This window comes from Cricetulus griseus, chromosome 2 (assembly GCF_003668045.3).
Source record: "Cricetulus griseus strain 17A/GY chromosome 2, alternate assembly CriGri-PICRH-1.0, whole genome shotgun sequence".
Classification (NCBI taxonomy): Eukaryota; Metazoa; Chordata; class Mammalia; order Rodentia; family Cricetidae; genus Cricetulus; species Cricetulus griseus.
In genome coordinates this window covers 19921616-19938186 of record NC_048595.1, presented here as the reverse complement: position 1 = coordinate 19938186, position 16571 = coordinate 19921616, and the positions used below count along the sequence as shown (strand labels likewise).

The 16571-nt window shown below is 45.5% G+C and overlaps 1 protein-coding gene across 2 annotated transcripts in view; it reads right to left on the bottom strand.

Moving 5' to 3' along the window:
• Positions 1 to 11798, bottom strand: part of Wdtc1 (WD and tetratricopeptide repeats 1) — a 61752-nt gene extending 49954 nt beyond the window's left edge. The window contains exons 1-2 of one of the 2 annotated variants that reach the window (XM_027399568.2): positions 11614 to 11798; positions 11118 to 11275 (exon numbers count right to left, since the gene is read on the bottom strand). The gene's annotated coding sequence lies outside the window, so the exon portion shown is untranslated. Of the gene's footprint in view, positions 1 to 11117; positions 11536 to 11613 lie in introns of those variants that run through there. The other variant, XM_027399567.2, reaches the window with a different exon arrangement.
• Positions 11799 to 16571: the final 4773 nt, after the last annotated feature.

Sequence of the window (16571 nt, the reverse complement as noted above, 5' to 3'; positions counted from 1 at the left end):
GAGTCCCAGAACCCACATGATGTCTCCAGCCATCTATAGCTTTAGTTCTAGGGGGATCCAAGATCTCTAATGGCCTCTGCAGGCACTGCCTGCCTGTGGTTCACAGACATGCATGTATGCAAAACACTCATATACATAAAAGGAAATTAAATAAATCTTCTAAAAGAAAGAAACTGCAATTTAACAAATATGTATAGGCAGGCATGGTAGCACACACCTTTAATCCCTGTACTCAGAAAGCAGTGAATTGGAGGCCAGCCAGGTCAACATAGTGAGATTCAGGACAAAACAAAAAACAAAAAAAGAAGAAAAACAAATAAATTAACAAATCAGAGGCAGTTAAGTGAGATTAACAATGGAAGATATTAAATATTTCGTCTTGTGGTTAAATTATTATCTGTCATTCTTCTGATGCTGGGGACTTAAAGAACATGTTAGGCAAGCTCTCTACCAGTGAGCAGTTTCCTCAGCATGTGTGTGTGCTTTGTTGTTTGAGACAGGGTCTGTGTGCCCTGAAACTCATCATGTAGCCCAGGATGGCCTGGAACTTATGTCAATGTCCTGCCTTTGCCTCCCAAATGCTAAGACTACAGGTCTATGCCACCACCCCCAGTTCTCAACTTTTCTTTATTATCTAGACTTACTGAATGTTTCAAATGGTTTCTAATTAAACTTTACAATTTCTTCAAAAAATTTTATTACATTTGTGTATATGCATTTGGGTACACGTGTGCATGTCCAGCTTGCTGGAGTCAGTTCTCTCCTTCCAACCATGTGGACCTTGAGGATCAAACTCAGGTTGTCAGGGTTGGTGACAAGACCCCCACTTTAGGTCATCTCACTCACCAACAAAATTATTTCAATTAAATGAGAGAGAAAAATCCACCTTGGCCTAGGCACAAGATCCACCTAACACTAAAGTTCTATAACCTGAGTCTGAGATGTTGCTCAGAAATATGGCACTTGCCTAACACAATCCTCAGCACCACCAAAAAACAATTAAGAAGAAGTGTGTGTGTGTGTGTGTGTGTGTGTGTGTGTGTGTGTGTGTATCCTGTGCCATGATAATTACTAACATATAAGAATTTAAGAATTTCCATGTTGCAGGCCAATGGTGGTACACACCTTTTTTTTTTTTTTTTTGGTTGGTTTTTTTGAGACAGGGTTTCTCTGTGTAGCTTTGGAGCCTATCCTGGCACTTGCTCTGTAGACCAGGCTGTCCTGGAACTCACAGAGATCCACCTGCCTCTGCCTGCCTCTGCCTCCCTCTGCCCGGCGGTACACACCTTTAATCCTGCACTTGGGAGGCAGAAGCAGGCAGATGTCTGTGGGTTCAAGGCCAGCCTGGGCTACAGAGTGAGTTCCAGGACAGCCAGGGCTAAACAGTGAAACTATCTCAGAAAACCAAAAAAAAAAAAAAAAGGAATTTCAGTGTCAGCCAGTGTCGGCCCATACCTTTAATCCCACCATTTGAAGGCAAAAGCAGGTGGATCTCCAAGAGTGAGTTCCAGGACAGAAGGGAATACACAGAGAAACGCTGCCTCAAAAAAAAAAACAAAACAAGCAGCTAACAAAAACCCTTCAGGTTACAAAGCCTTTTTAGAGTAAATCTAGTTTACCATTAGTAAAGGTTTGAGACCCTTTCTGCTAGTCCCCTCAGCTAACCCAGAAAACTGTGGCCTAGTAAATATAGTTACGTCAGTCACTTAAAGGCCTTTGTTATGTGGGGACCCAGACTCTGAACTGCAGCCTGCCTGCTGGTGTGGGGGAGAAGCATACCTGCTCTCTGTGCCTGCCCTGAAGTCCTTCTCCATTGCCTTACTGATCTGTTTTAGGGGATACAGGTTAGAGTGAGATGGGGCCTTTCCATGTAAGCCAGGCTGTTCCAGAACTCAGTACGTAGCACAAGCTACCCTCAAACTTGTGAGAATCCTCCTCCCTCAGCCACCATGCCTGTCTACTTACTTTGTCTTTCTGGATGGGGTCTCTGGTAAAACAGTCTGGTCTTGATCCTTGTGTCTGGGTCTTCCAAGTGATGGGATTGCAGATGTATCCCATCACTCCCCTCTGCAAAAACTATTTTTCCTTTGTGTGTGTTAGTATATGTATGCATGTGGTCAGATCAGATGCTATTCTTCAGTGCTATCCGTCTCGATTTTCAAAATTAATTATGCATCTATTTCATGGGGGGAACATGGAGAGGTCAGAGAACAACCTTTTGGGAATCAGTTCTCTCCTTCTACCTTGTTTTGAGGTAGAGCCAGGAAAGTTGGCCTACTAGCTTTTGTCTCTGTCTCCCATCTCAGAGTATGAATACCACCACTTGGCTTTGTATGTGGGTTCTAGGGATCAAACTTAGGTCATCAAGTGTACACAGTGATTTTTTTTTTTTTTTTTAACAAATGAGCCGTCTCCGAGGCCTCATCTTGGTGAGCTTTTAAAAAAATCATTATTATGAGTTGTCAATGGATGAGTGATCAACTAATAGCTCTCCTAGTAATTGATTTATTTTCCTTCAATAAAGTTGCATAAATCAATGAAAAAATCATTATTATTGAGGGGGGAGGAAGCTACGAGAGTGAGAAGGGAGGAAAAGGAAGGATGCAGAGGTCATGAGGAAGCAGAAATTTTGAGTCAGGTGTAGATTAGAAGAAAGGACATATGACAGATAGGGTTTTAGTTGGGGGGTGGTAGAGGAGGAAGGGAGGGAGAAGGGAACTGGGATCGTCATGTAAATCAATCTTGTTTGTAATTCAAATATATAAAAAAAAGAAAGAAAAATCATTATTATTAATGTATGTATGTGTGTGTGGTGGGAGTTCATGGCACAGTGCACTTTTGGGGACCAGAAAACAACTTTGTGAAGTTAGTTTGTTTTTCAAGACAGAGTGTCTCTGCAGCTCTGGCTGTCCTGGAACTCACTCTGTAGGCCAGGCTGGCCTTGAGCTCAGAAATCTGCCTGCTTCTGCCTCTTGAGTGCTGAGACTAAAAACTGAATTTCAAATTTTAACTAGGATTAGGATAGCCACTTGTGGCTAGTGTTGACCTTCTTAACAACTCACATATATAGCCCAACCCTTTATTCTATGAACAAAAGACTGAGGCTGTGAAAGATGCCAGTGACTTCAATAAGCTTGCACCATGAGTGAATGGGAAAGGATTTGTAGGTGTGGTCTAATGGGCACTGATGGGCAAATACACAAACTGAAAACAATCTGGGTCTCTAGAACTGGTCCAATCACAAAAGTAAATGCTGTGGATAGCCTCTCTAGACCTCACATTTCTTCTAGAAAACAAGGAGTTTTAAGCCAGGTGTGGCGGCATAATGTTGGCAATTCTGTCACTTAGGAGACCGAGGCAGAAAGATTGCTGTGAGTCTGAGTCTGGCCAAAGCCACAGAACAAGACCATATCCAAAAAAAAAAAAAAAAAAAAAAAAAGACCAGATCTGGGTGAGTTTGAGGCCAGCCTGATCTACTGAGCGAATTCCAGGACAGCCTCCAAAGCTACACAGAGAAACCCTGTCTTGAAAAAGAATCAAGACCAACAAACCACAACTCCTCCCAAAAAAACAAAACTAAAAACCAGAGTTTATAATTTTTAATCTGAAATCCTTTCTAAATCAGAGGTTCTAATAGGGTCATTGGTGTGCACATCTTTCACAGTACCACCTAGTGGTTGAATATGAACACTGCATCTCCTTTCGGGACAACCTTTGGTCTGGGAGGATGGAAGCCATGAGGTGCACCCCTCTGACCTACTTTCCCCCACACAAGATGTGGGCAACACCTTACTGCTGACTCTTCTAGAAAATGTTCCAGGGTGTTTCCTGACCGATTACCTCTCACCTTTAGCATCCATAAAACTAGGGCTTCGTGGCAGCACTGAGTGGAGCCCTAACTTCCATTTCAAAAGTCTCCTGTCCTCTGGCCTGCAGATTGGTGGATGCCACCTCTACTAGGCTCCTAGTTTGGTTTCTTTTCTTCTGAAAGTATCAAATGTCATGAGCCCCCTTAACAGTTTGGGAACAGTTCAGAAAGATCTCCAAAGTCCCTGACTCCAGGATCCTAAACACTTCAGAGAGAGCTATCTAATTTTATGAGGCTTGGGTTGCACAATAAAGATAAAATACCCATCTCTATCTAGGCTGGGTGGTGGTGGCACACACCTTTAATCCCAATACTTGGGAGAGAGAGGCAGGCAGATCTCTGTGTGTTTGAAGCCAGCCTGGTCTACAGAGCAAGTTCCAGGACAGCCAGGGCTGTTCAACTGAGAAACCCTGTCTCCTTGAGGAAGAAAAAAAAAAAAAAAAGCAACTGTGGGGGGAAAGGGTTCACCTTACACCTCTCAGGTCACACTCAGCCCCTGAGGGAAGCCAGTGCAAAAACTCCAGGCAGGAACCTGGAGTCAGGAGCTGATGCAGAGGCCTTGGAGGGGTGCTGCTTAATGGCTGGCTCAACTTGCATTTTTAAAGCACCCAGGATCACCAGCCCAGGGGTGGCACCACCCACAGTGCGCTGGGCCCTCGCATATCCATCATCAAGAAGCGTTGCCACAGGTTTGCCCATAGGCCAGTCTAGTGGGGGCATTTTCTCAGCTGAGGTTCCCTATTTCAAAGTGACTCTAGGTCCTATCAAGTTGACAGAAAACCAGCCAGCACAGCTGACAAAGATATGATCCCAGCCAGCTTCAACACAGGGAGTGCAGTGCAGATGGCTGGAGCTGGAGAGGTGGCTCAGTGGTTAGAGTCCCGCTCTTCCAGAGGACCTGGTTTAACTTGGTTTAACTCCAGCACCCACATGGCTGCTCACAGCTATCTGGAATCCCAATTCCAGAGGATCAAATGACCTTTTCTGGACTCCATGAGCGATGCGTGCATGGGATGCACAGACAAATGCAAAATATCCAAACACGTAAAGATTAAAAATAAATTTAAAAATGTTAGTGGATAGAACCAGAGGGTTCTCTCAACCCGGAAGGCTCTCAAGTGATCACCTGGTCCAATTTTCTCCTCTTCCATTCCCCTGTGGGTGTGTATCACTGTTTCAATTATTTCCTCTGATGCCTCTTGCTCCTAATGACCCATCTGCAGCCACCCAGAAAATCCAGGGAATGAAAAGAAGTGAGCTTCTTCTGAATCAAGATGACTGGAAGCTCATGCCCCTCCTCCATCACTTCTAGTGACACTGCTGACTGGGGCTCATGGCCCCTCTGTCACCTCTAGTCACACTACCTGCAGCTTTGCGGCATTTTTCTCCTCAGTCTCTGTTTCATCAATAAAATGGGGGCGATTACACCATCGACATCCACTCCATTGTTACCATACAGAGTAAACCAGCAGTGACATGTGATCTAGGCTTGAGGTCAGGGTTCTCTTCCCCAGCCTTGTGTTCCTAAGAGTGACACAGGATATGCCCTGCTGGTTGCCCCACAGGCCACATTCTGCTTTTGTCTTCTAGGTAGGATCACTCTGTATCCCAAGCTGGCCTGGAAGTAACTGTATCCCAGCCCTTGTGATCCCTTGCTCAGCCTCTCAAAAACTGGGGTTCCAAGTGTGAGCCATCATGCCCAGTTTAACCAGCTCTCCAGCCTCTTGCTAAACAGAAGAGCTAACAGCTTCCTAGAGAAAGTGATATCCATGCAAAGACCAGAATGATTGGCAGAATCGAGGTTTTCGGGCAAAGAAAATACCATGAGCACATTTGGGGAACTAGTTGGGCCAGGCAGGGTATCAGTTGAAAAATGAGGCTGTGGCCAGATGGCAAGGGCCTTAGAAAGCCACACTAAAAGCAAGGTGGTGGCAGTGCACGCCTTTGATCCCAGCACTCGGGAGACAGAGGCAGGCAGATCTATGTGAGTTTGAGATCAGCCTGGTCTACAAGAGCTAGTTCCAGGACAGACTCCAAAGCCACAGAGAAACCTTGTCTTGAAAAACAAGAAAGTAAGAGAGAAAGAAGGAAAGAAAGCAACATGGACTTTGTCTCAGGCTATTTGAGCCACAGACCAGTCACCTGGATTACACAATGGGGGCACTGGACAGCATGGACCAGATTGAAGGCAGGAAAGCTGACAGAGAGACTAATGACCCAGGCAAAACAGGAAGGTTACTTGGTAAAGGGGACAGAGGATTGTTGGATGTGGGAAGATCTGGGAGAATTAGGAGGCAGGCTAGACTGGTGGAATAAGTGACTGAACAGAAAGTGGTAAGCACTGATTGAACAGAAACAGGAAGGGTGTTTTTCATGGTGCCCTTGAGGCGGTTTGTTGTACTAAGATGAACCGGTATCTCTTTCCTGGCTGCCAGAGGCCGGAAATGCATGACTTGGATGACAAGCAAAAATTTCCATATGTTTTCGTAGACTGTATGGCCACAGAAGTTGCTGCTGTAGCTATAGCTTAAGAATTGAAAGGGCACAGGGCTGGAGAGATGGTTCAGGAGTTAAGAACGCTGGGTGCTCTTCCAGAGGTCCTGTGTTTATTCCCAGTAACCATATGGTGGCTCACACCATCTCTAATGAAATCCGACTCCCTCTTCTGGTGTGCAGGTATAGATGCAGAACACTCATATAAAATAAAAATTAATAAGTTTAAAAAAAGGGGGGGCTGGAGAGATGGCTCAGAGGTTAAGAGCACCCACTGCTCTTCCAGAGGTCCTGAGTTCAATTCCCAGCAACCATAAGGTGGCTCACAACCATCCATTATGAGATCTGGTGCCCTCTTCTGGTGTGCAGATATACATGAAAGCAGAATGTTGTATGTATACATAATAAATAAATAAAATCTTTAAAAAAAATTGTAGCACTCGGGAGGCAGAGGCAGGCGGATCTCTGTGAGTTCGAGACCAGCATGGTCTATAAGAGCTAGTTCCAGGATAGACTCCAAAGCCACAGAGAAACCCTATCTCGAAAAACCAAAAAAAAAAAAAAAAAAAAAAAATTGAAAGGGCTGCCTGGTAATGGTGGCACACGCCTTTAATCCTAACTCTTAGGTGGCAGAGGCAGGCAGATCTCTGAGTTCAAGGCCAGCCTGGTCTAGAGAGTGAGTTCCTACAACCAGGGCTACACAGAAAAACTCTGTCTTGAAAAACAAAAACAAAACAACAAATAAGATACAAAACATATATAATAGTATCTGTGTGAATGCCCACGTCGGAAGATGGCACCAGATCTCCTGGAGCTGGAGTTAGAAACTGTTGTTAGGACAAAGCACACAGAGAACCTTGGTGGATTCCACCGAAGGTGAGGGTGACAGGCAGGGGACAAACAAGCCAGGCAGACAGAGCTTAGTTTTATTAGAAAGGGAAAAGGGGGGTGATATAAAGACACAGAAGACAGAGAGAGGACGGGAGAGAAGAGGGAAACAGGAAAAGTCCTGTTTGCCCCAGGGGAACAGCAGGAAAGGGAGCATAAGTGTAGGGGAGGGGAGTGTCTTTCTTTTAAAGGGGTCCTTTGCACCTGCATGCTGACCAGGGTACTGCCTGAGTGCATTCTGCCAGGTGACAGGGGCAAGCCAGAATAGTGCCTGAATCCTTACAGCTGTGAGCTGCTCAATGTAAGTGCTGGAATTTACCTCAGGTCCTTTGGAAAAACAGCCATCTCTCCAGGCCCTCTTTTCTATTTTAGTTTGAGACAAGGTCTCACTAAGTTGATAGATGGCTTTTGACCCACCCTATGTCTGCTTGCTCCCTAGTAAGGGGCATTCCTGTTACAGTCCAGAACTAAAAAAAGAAAGAACAAAGTCAAGTTACACTGTTGCTGCTAGTCCTGGCAAGCTCAAAGTGGTTACTGTAGTTTGTGGGAAGGTGGGGAGAGCTATGATATCACATAGATTAAGTGACATCACTGTGCCCGGTCATCTGGAGTCCCAAAGAACAAGCAGAATCCATACATTTGTCAAACTCACTAAGAAAAATGACATGGAAAGTGAGTTGTCCAAAAATCCCCTAAACAACCAGGCATGCTAAATAAATAGTGCATGCCTATAATCCTACACTATAAAAAGCTGAGGCAGGAGGATTGCTAGGACTTAAGACAACCTTGGTCAGACTCCAGCTGCATAGTGAGATCACATCTCAAAAAAAAATTTTTTTTTTAAGGGTAAGGGATTCTGGAAATGTAGGTCAGTTGGTAGAGTTTGCCTAGCAGCACCAAAAAAGCCAGGTGTGATGTCAAAGGTCAGCAGATGGGAGGATCAGAAGTTCAAGGTCATCTTGGATTCTCAGCAAGTCTGATTCCTGCCTGGGCTACATGAGATGTATCTCAAAAAACAAAGACAGGGAGGGAGGGATTAAAGACAGCATCACGGTGTTGGGAGGCAGGGCAGAGGTCATCCTGGGCTACCTGGGAACCTGTCATAGTTGCAGAAAAGACTTTTAATGAAGTTCCACATTCCAATCTTGACAAAAATCCTGGAGGAAACTTGAACTAGAAGATACTTCAATGCAATAACAAAACTGGGGCCAACATGTCACTAAATGGGTTAAGACTGTTGGAAGTAAAGACACCAAGAGATTAAAAGACCACCTCACACCCGAGGATCAGCAGCTCGAAAATGGAAATGGCTGTATTGCCTAAATGGCTTACAATTCTATGAAACCTCTACCTAAATTCCAGTGACTCCCTTCACTGAGGTTGGGGGGTCTAAAATGTATATGGAAACAGTATCAAAAGTGGCCGCAGCAGGACAACACAGCAGGTATCATAGTATCTAACTGGTTTTCCTTCCTTTCTAGTCTCTCTCTTCTCCTGCCCCTCTGCCCTTTTTCAGCCAGGGTCATCTAGATGGCCTACAATTTATGTGGACCCGGTGGCCTTGAACTCAGAGAGATCACCTCGTGTGCTTCTGCCTGTTGAGCTGGGGTTAAAGGCCTGTGCTACTAGGCCTAGCAAACTTTAGGCCTAAGTTATCGACAACAACTCCCCTTCCCCCAAATTAAGCCAAGGCCTTCCATAACAGGTAATACAAGTACTCTATCCCTGGCCTTTGAAATCCATTGATTATTAACTTAAATATTTTTCAAAACCAGGTATGGTGGATGGTTTTGTAAATGCAGCCCTGATGACTCAGAGGCAGGGAGATGGTACCAAGTTCAAGGTCAGCCTAGTCTATATAGTGAACCCTAGGCCAGCCAAGGCTACACAACATACTTTGGCCTTTAAAAAAGAGCCAGCTAAGCCGGGCATTGGTGGCGCACGCCTTTAATCCCAGCACTCGGGAAGCAGAGGTAGGTGGATCTCTGTGAGTTCGAGACCAGCCTGATCTACAAGAGCTAGTTCCAGGACAGCCTCCAAAGCCACAGAGAAACCCTGTCTCGAAAAACCAAAAAAAAAAAAAAAAAAAAAAAAGCCAGCTAGTGGTGGTGCAGGCCTTTAATCCCATCACTCAAGAGGCAGAGATAACCAGATCTCAGAGTTTGAGGCCAGCCTGAGTTTACAGATAGACTTCCAGTACATGCTAAGCTACACAGAGGAGCCCCATCTCAAAACACTAAAAAGGAAGAGCTAGGCCATGGTGGTGAACGCCTTTAATACTAGCTCTGGGGAGGAGACAGGCAGATCTATGAGTTCGGAGGTTAGAGACTAGCCTGCTCTACAGAGCAAGTTCTAAGACAACCAGGGCTACAGAGAAACCCTGTCTCAAAAACAAAACTCTGAGTTTGGGCATTAAGACAATGTTGGCTGCAAAGATTGCTCAGTGATTAAGAAAATTGGCTGCTCTTCCAGAGAGCCCGAGTTCGATTCCCAGAACCCACGCAGCAGCTCAACACTCCAGTTCCAAGGGACCCAATGCCCTCTTTTGGCCTCCACTGGCATCAGGCATACTAGTGGTTGATACAAAGACAGATTCAGATAAAACACTGACAGGTAAAATAAAATAAAATGTTTTAAGAGAGATACAGGGGCTAGATATTAGCCTGACCTGGCCTTGAATTTGATTTCTTCCTGACTCAACTCAGGAATGCTGGGATTCTGGACATGTAGTTACATAGCCAGTTTAAAAATCCAATTCTTAAAGCCGGGCATTGGTGGCACACGCCTTTAATGCCAGCACTCGGGAGGCAGAGGCAGGCGGATCTCTGAGTTCCAGGCCAACCTGGACTCCAGAGAGTGTGCCAGGATAGGCTCCAAAGCTACACAGAGAAACCCTGTCTCGAACCCCCTCCCCCCCCCCAAAAAATCCAAATACTTAAAAGAGTTAAAAAGCCACATCTGATCCCGGCACTCAGGAGGCAGGAGAAAGTGTAACCTGTGTGTGTAAGGCCAGCCTGGGCTACTTAGTAAGACCAAGTCTCAAACAACAAAACAGGCCAAATGTGCTTTTAATCCCAACAGTCAGGAGGCAGAGGCAGGAGGCCATCCAAAAGTACAGAAAGATCACCCTGTCTCAAAGACAACAAAACACACACACCAAAAACAAACAAACAAAAAGCCCTAACAACAAAACAAAATGCATGAGCAAGAGATGGTCCTCAGACGGTGGATGACTTTCCTAAAGCACAAACCCAGAGTTCAATCCGAAGCATCACACCACACACACACAAAATGGGACCTCTTCACAGGAGGCCAGGAATTCCACGATTTGGGAGGATCCAGGAGAATCAGGAGTTCAAGGTTACTTTAGGTAATACCGGAAGATGCAGGGCGCATGACTGGGGGGGAGGGGGGTCTCAAAACAACAGTCAACCAGGCGGCGGTGGTGTTCACCTTTAATTCCAGCACTCGGGAGGCAGAGGCAAGTGAATTTCTGAGTTCAAGACCAGCCTGGTCTACAGAGTGAATTCCAGAGCAGCCAGAGTTACAAAGAGAAACTCTGTCTCGAAAAACCAAAACAAAACAAAGCATAACAAAACTAACCTAAATACATGAATGACTAAAACAAGAGTACTAGGACAGAGATGCTGTGGGGGCAAAATAAAGCTACACCTACAGTGTTAAGCGCAGAACGCATTGCTCCATAACGCTAGCCATTTGCTTTTCCACATAGGGGTAAGAGAGACGGACACAGAAGAATGCTTTCAGTGGGGAATGAACTCTGCTACTATTTCTAGAAGAAAAAGTACACCTCTTCTCACATCTCCCACCACAAACCCGCTCCATTTTTCTTCCCCGGGCTGCTGACCTGGACATACTTGTGGCTCCGTGAAGACCCCGTCGAAGAGAAGCCGACAATTCTCTTGATGGCACGAAAACTTAGCTCGGTCTTGAAGACCCCTCTTCTGCGCCAGAGTCCCTTTTCCCCACCAATAGATTGGATTCTTCTCACTGGTGTGGGAGGGGCTAGTGAGCAAAGGGGAGAGAAGGCTTTGCAAGGTTTTACAAAAGGCTCCAACTGGCTATTCCCAGCCTAGGGATCTCCATCTTGTAAAGGAAGGGTTGAAAGGTGGCTCCACCCCTCCTTTAATGGGTGTGGCTACTAAGAGCCTCTAAAGAAGATTGAAACAGTCTGAGGAAGGGGTGGGAGGATGGGCCTTGGAGGTGACCATCTCAGGTCTAGTCATTTGCTTGTTTGGTTTGGTGGGGTATTTGTGGGGAGGTCTGGCTTGGGGGTTTTTTGTTTTGGTTTGTTTTTTTGAGATAGGCTACACTTCTGTAGCCCAGACTGGCCTCAAACTCACTATGTGGCTCAGGCTGGCCTCGAACTTGCGTTGATGCTTCCTGCCTCAGCCTCCTGAGTGCTGGGATCATGAGTCAGGCGTTCGCCACCACGCTGGATTGATTTGCTTTCTCAAGACGGAGTCTCGGTATAACTCAGGTTAGCCTCCAGCTTCCCATGTAGCCAAGGCTGACCTCCAATCTAAGATCCTCCCCTATGGCCTACTGGATACAAGGATTTACTGGAGGATTTGACCACGCCCAACCGGTGCTTGTGATGTAATTTATGTCTGAGCTGAAAGGGAATTGGGTGGGGGAGGAGCAGGCTGAAGGCATCAGGAAGTTCACAGTGTGAGACTGGCTGAGTAATCGGTCCACACCCTTGTTGCATAGACTTCTGTGGTTCCACAAGATAAAGTCCGGAGACCCAACCTTCAGTTTCAGTTAGGTTACTCTAGTCCCCTACACTTCCAGCAGTGCAACCACATTGCACACACAGGTGGCTCGGGTACCCCTCAAGAGAATACAACTCAGTGGTAAAATGAATTGTTTGCGTGCTGGAAACCTCAGGTTCAAGTCTCCGGACAACAACAACAGAAGAAAAAAAAAAATTTAATGGAGTCTAAGAAACTGGAAAAAAGCCGGGCGTTGGTGGCACACGCCTTTAATCCCAGCACTCGGAAGGCAGAGGCAGGCGGATCTCTGTGAGTTCGAGACCAGCCTGGTCTACAAGAGCTAGTTCCAGGACAGCCTCCAAAGCCTGTCTCAAAAAAAAAAAAAAAAAAGAAAAAAGAAAAAAAGAAAAGAAACTGGGAAAAATCCGAACTAGCCAGCAGATTTCCTAAGCAGGCTACTTTTAACCCAAATCATAGGTTTCCTCCACCTTTAATCTTCCGGATCGGTTACTTTCCAGCCATTCTTTCCCAGTTTAACTTTGAAGTGTTTGACCAACCCCATTCCGGCATGATGACGTACCCTGGTCCAAGCAATCCTCCTGTCTCTGCCTCCCTGGGGTAGCAGTGGCAAGTGCTCCCTCTTCACGTGTTGTTAGGCACATGCTGCCCACCCCTGTCCGTGGGTGATACTAACCTCGAACACGGGCATTCCCTCTCCTCTCCCCCACTCCCTTCTTTCCATAGCACATCCTGGGGGGGGGGGGCGGTGTTTGTTGTTTGGTAGTTGGTTTTTCTTTTTTCTTTTTCTTTTTTTTCTTGGTAGGGGCTTTGTCTACAGTCCACAGGCGGGACTCCAACTCTACGCAGCTGAGGATGGCCTTGAACTACTGCTGGCTCCTCTTTTTGTTTGTTTTTTTCAAGACAGGGTTTCTCTGTGGCTTTAGAGCTTGTCCTGGAACTCTCTCTTTTAGACCAGGCTGGTCTCGAACGCAGAGATCCGCCTGCCTCTGCCTCCTGAGTGCTGGGATTTTAACCTCTAGGCATGCGCCACCAACGCCCTGGCAAACTCCGGCTCCTCTTGCTTCCACCTCCCCAGTGCTGGGGACACAGGCATGTAACGCTTGCCTGGCAGCTCCACACTGTATCCATCTAAGTTACAAACGCCTCCCTCTAGAGTTAAAGAGTGGGCTTTTAAGTTCTATCTCCTGCAAGGAATGTGGGCATTTATAATTCTTTTCCCTCACTTATTTATTCAATTATTTATATCAGTATGAACTCATCCATAGTTATTCTATAGATTACAATCCATATTCTTATTGATTTTGTAGTTCAAATGGTTCCAGCTTCCTTTGGGGACTTTTTTTTGTCTGTTTGTTTAGGGGGTTATTTTTTTGTTTTGTTTTGTGTTTTGGTGGGGTTTGGGAAGGGGGAGTTGTTTGTTTTTGTTTAGCCTTCCTTTTACTTTTTAAGATCTTCTTGGCTCTTTGGCACTAAAGGATACTGTGAGTTTGTCTCTCATTTTTCCCTGCTCAAGTACAAGAATTTGACATTCCTCCAAAGGTTCCCGTTTCCTTTTATTGGAGAATATAGTATTTAGAAGCCACTGCCTGAGTGCTGGCTCATTGCTGGTTGCCACTGGGGAAATCTACTTGCACTTTTATTTTTAGCTTTATTTTTATTTTTCACTATTTTAAAAAATGTTTTGAGGGCTGGGTGGTGGTGGCACATGCCTTTAATCCCAGCACTCTGGAGGCAGAGGCAGCCAGATCTCTGAGTTCAAGGCCAGCCTGGTCTAGAGAGTGAGTTCGAGGATGGCCAGAGCTACACAGAGAAACCTTGTCTTGAAAAAACAACAACCAAAAAAACTCCAACAACAACAAAAAATTGTGGAGGCAGATCTCACTAGGTAACCAAAGGCTGACCTTGACCTTATGACCCTGGTGCCTCAACCTCCTAACTGACCTCTGGGATTACAGGTGTATGCCACCACTCCACCACACCCAGATTTAGACCTGTGTTTTTAAAATTATGTAATATATCATATATAGACATCAAGCATGAAAGTACAGTTTAAAGAATAATTATAAACTAAACACAACCAGATCTGTTTTTAGCATTCATTATGTTCAATCCTTTGTATCTTCCTACTGAAACCTTCGCCTGACCTGACCAGGGGCCCCTTCTAAGAGCACCATATACCCATAGCACCTAATACTTATTCTTATCCTGATTATATATTAAGACATGTCTGTGGTCAACAAGTCAGAAGATGCAGAAACGCTTAAAGAAGCCAAGCCAGCATTATTCTGCCCTCCGGGGTAGAACTTCCCAAGGACCTGAGGGGTCTGAGGATACAGTGGGTTTTCTCACATCTGGGCCCCAGTCATCAGCCACAGGGCTGCTGAGCACATGAAGTAATGGTGTGGGCAGGGAAAGCATACAGGTGGCGAGGGAGCCCAGTTGGCACGGTGCTTGTGGGCCCCACACTTGCCTTGGGTTTCATCTGTAGCACCATTTAAAACTGGTGTGACGGGTCATGCCTGCGAGAACAGCAGTTAGGAAGAGGAAGTAGGAGATTCACTAAGTTCAAGGCCATCCTCAGCTATGTGAGACCAAGAAAGACAGACACGAGAGAGAGAGAGAGAGAGAGAGAGAGAGAGAGAGAGAGAGAGCATAATCCTGAGACACGAGGATTGCCCTTAAATTCTAGGCCAGCTGGGGTCACATAGTGACTTCCAAGCTAATTTGGGCTTAGAGTGAGGCCCTGTTTAAAACAAAACAAAACAAAACAAAACAAAAAACAAGGACATGGTGGTGCACGCCTTTAATCCCAGGACTCAGGAGGCAGAGGCAGGAGGATCTCTCAGAGTTCGAGGCCAGCCTGGTCTACAGAGCAAGTGCCAGGATAGGCTCCAAAGCTACACAGAGAAACCCTGTCTCGGAAAAACAAAACAAAATCCCAGCACTTGGGAGGCAGAGGTAGGTGGATCTTTGTTTGAGGTCAGCCTGGACTACAGATTGAGTTTCAAGATAGCCAAGGCTACATAGAGAAACCCTGTCCCAAAAAACAAACAAATAAATAAATGCAAAGTCAGGCATGGTAACCCACATTTGCAACCCCAGCATTGGAGAAGTGGAATTGGGAAGACTGAGAATTTAAGGCCACCCTCTACTACACAGTAAGTTCAAAACCAGCCTGGGTTGTATGATAAACTGTTTCAAACAAAACAAAACAAAAATAGAGGCTAGGGGCTAGAGAGCTGCCTCAGTGGTTAAGAGCACTGGCTGCTCTTCCTAGCACCCACACGGCAGTTTACAACTGTCTGAAACTTCAGTTCTAGGGGACCTGCTACCCTCATTCAGACATACATGCAGGAAAATACCAATGCATATACTAAATAAATTATTGTAAAAATCAGGAGCTGCGGAGACAGTTCGGTTGGTAAAGTGTTGCTGTCCAATCCCCAGCACCATGTCAGATATCCAGGTACTGCTGCATACCTGGAATCCTAGCACCAGGGAAGAAGAAAAGGGGATCTCTGGGGCAAGCTATCTAGTTAGACTAGTTGGAACCAGACCTTCACATACATATATACACATGAGTAAATATTCATACACAAACATATACGTAATAAACAAGGTAGAATGCAACTGAGAACTAATAACACTATTGATTTCTTTCTTTCTTTTTTAAGATTATTTTATTTATTATGTGTAGTGTTCTGTCTGCATGTTTCCCTGCAGGCCATAAGAGGGCACTAGATCTCATTACAGATGGTTATGAGCCACATGTGGTTGTTGGGAATTGAACTCAGGACCTCTGGAAAAACAGCCAGTGCTCTTAACCTCTGAGCCATGTCTCCAGCCCCACCACTGTTGATTTCTGTCTGGCCTCTACACACATCACCTGACCCATGACAACTCTTCTGACACCCCACAGTGGAAAATGAGGGCTTCACCAGGCCCTCCATACATTTGCATCCTCTGACTTTTTTGTTGTGTTTTTGAGACAAGGTCTCTCTATGTAGCTCTTTATGCCCTGAAACCAGGCTAGCCTTAAGCTCACCGAAATCAATCTTGCCCCTGCCCCAAGTGCTGGGACTAAAGGTTGCGCCATCACTCATATCTAGTTCTAGCCTCTGTCCACTGATAAACTGGAAGCACTTTGAAGGAGCTTCTTATGAATTCACAGTTGGCAGAGAAGGAAGGACAGAATGGGATCTTGTCACAGCAGTGCCACTTCTCTGTGTGTCCTTGGGCAATGTTATCATTGCTGAACCCTTGCTGCTTTCCATCTCTGTTGTAGAATTTTAGTTTAAGATGTGTTCATTTGTAGCCTGGCAGTGGCGGCCCGCATGTTTTTAATTCCAGCACTCGGGAGGCAGAGTCAGGCTGGTCTCTGTCAGTTCGAGGCCAGCCTGGTCTACAAAACTACACAGAGAAACTCTGTCTCGAAAAACCAAAACAAACGAAACAAAAAAGATGTGTTACATTTGTTTATGCTGTGGAAAATGTGTTTAATGATGCAAAGATGTGTTGCATTCTTTTATGTTGCATTTGCTTAACTCTGTGAAGTTTTGTTACTT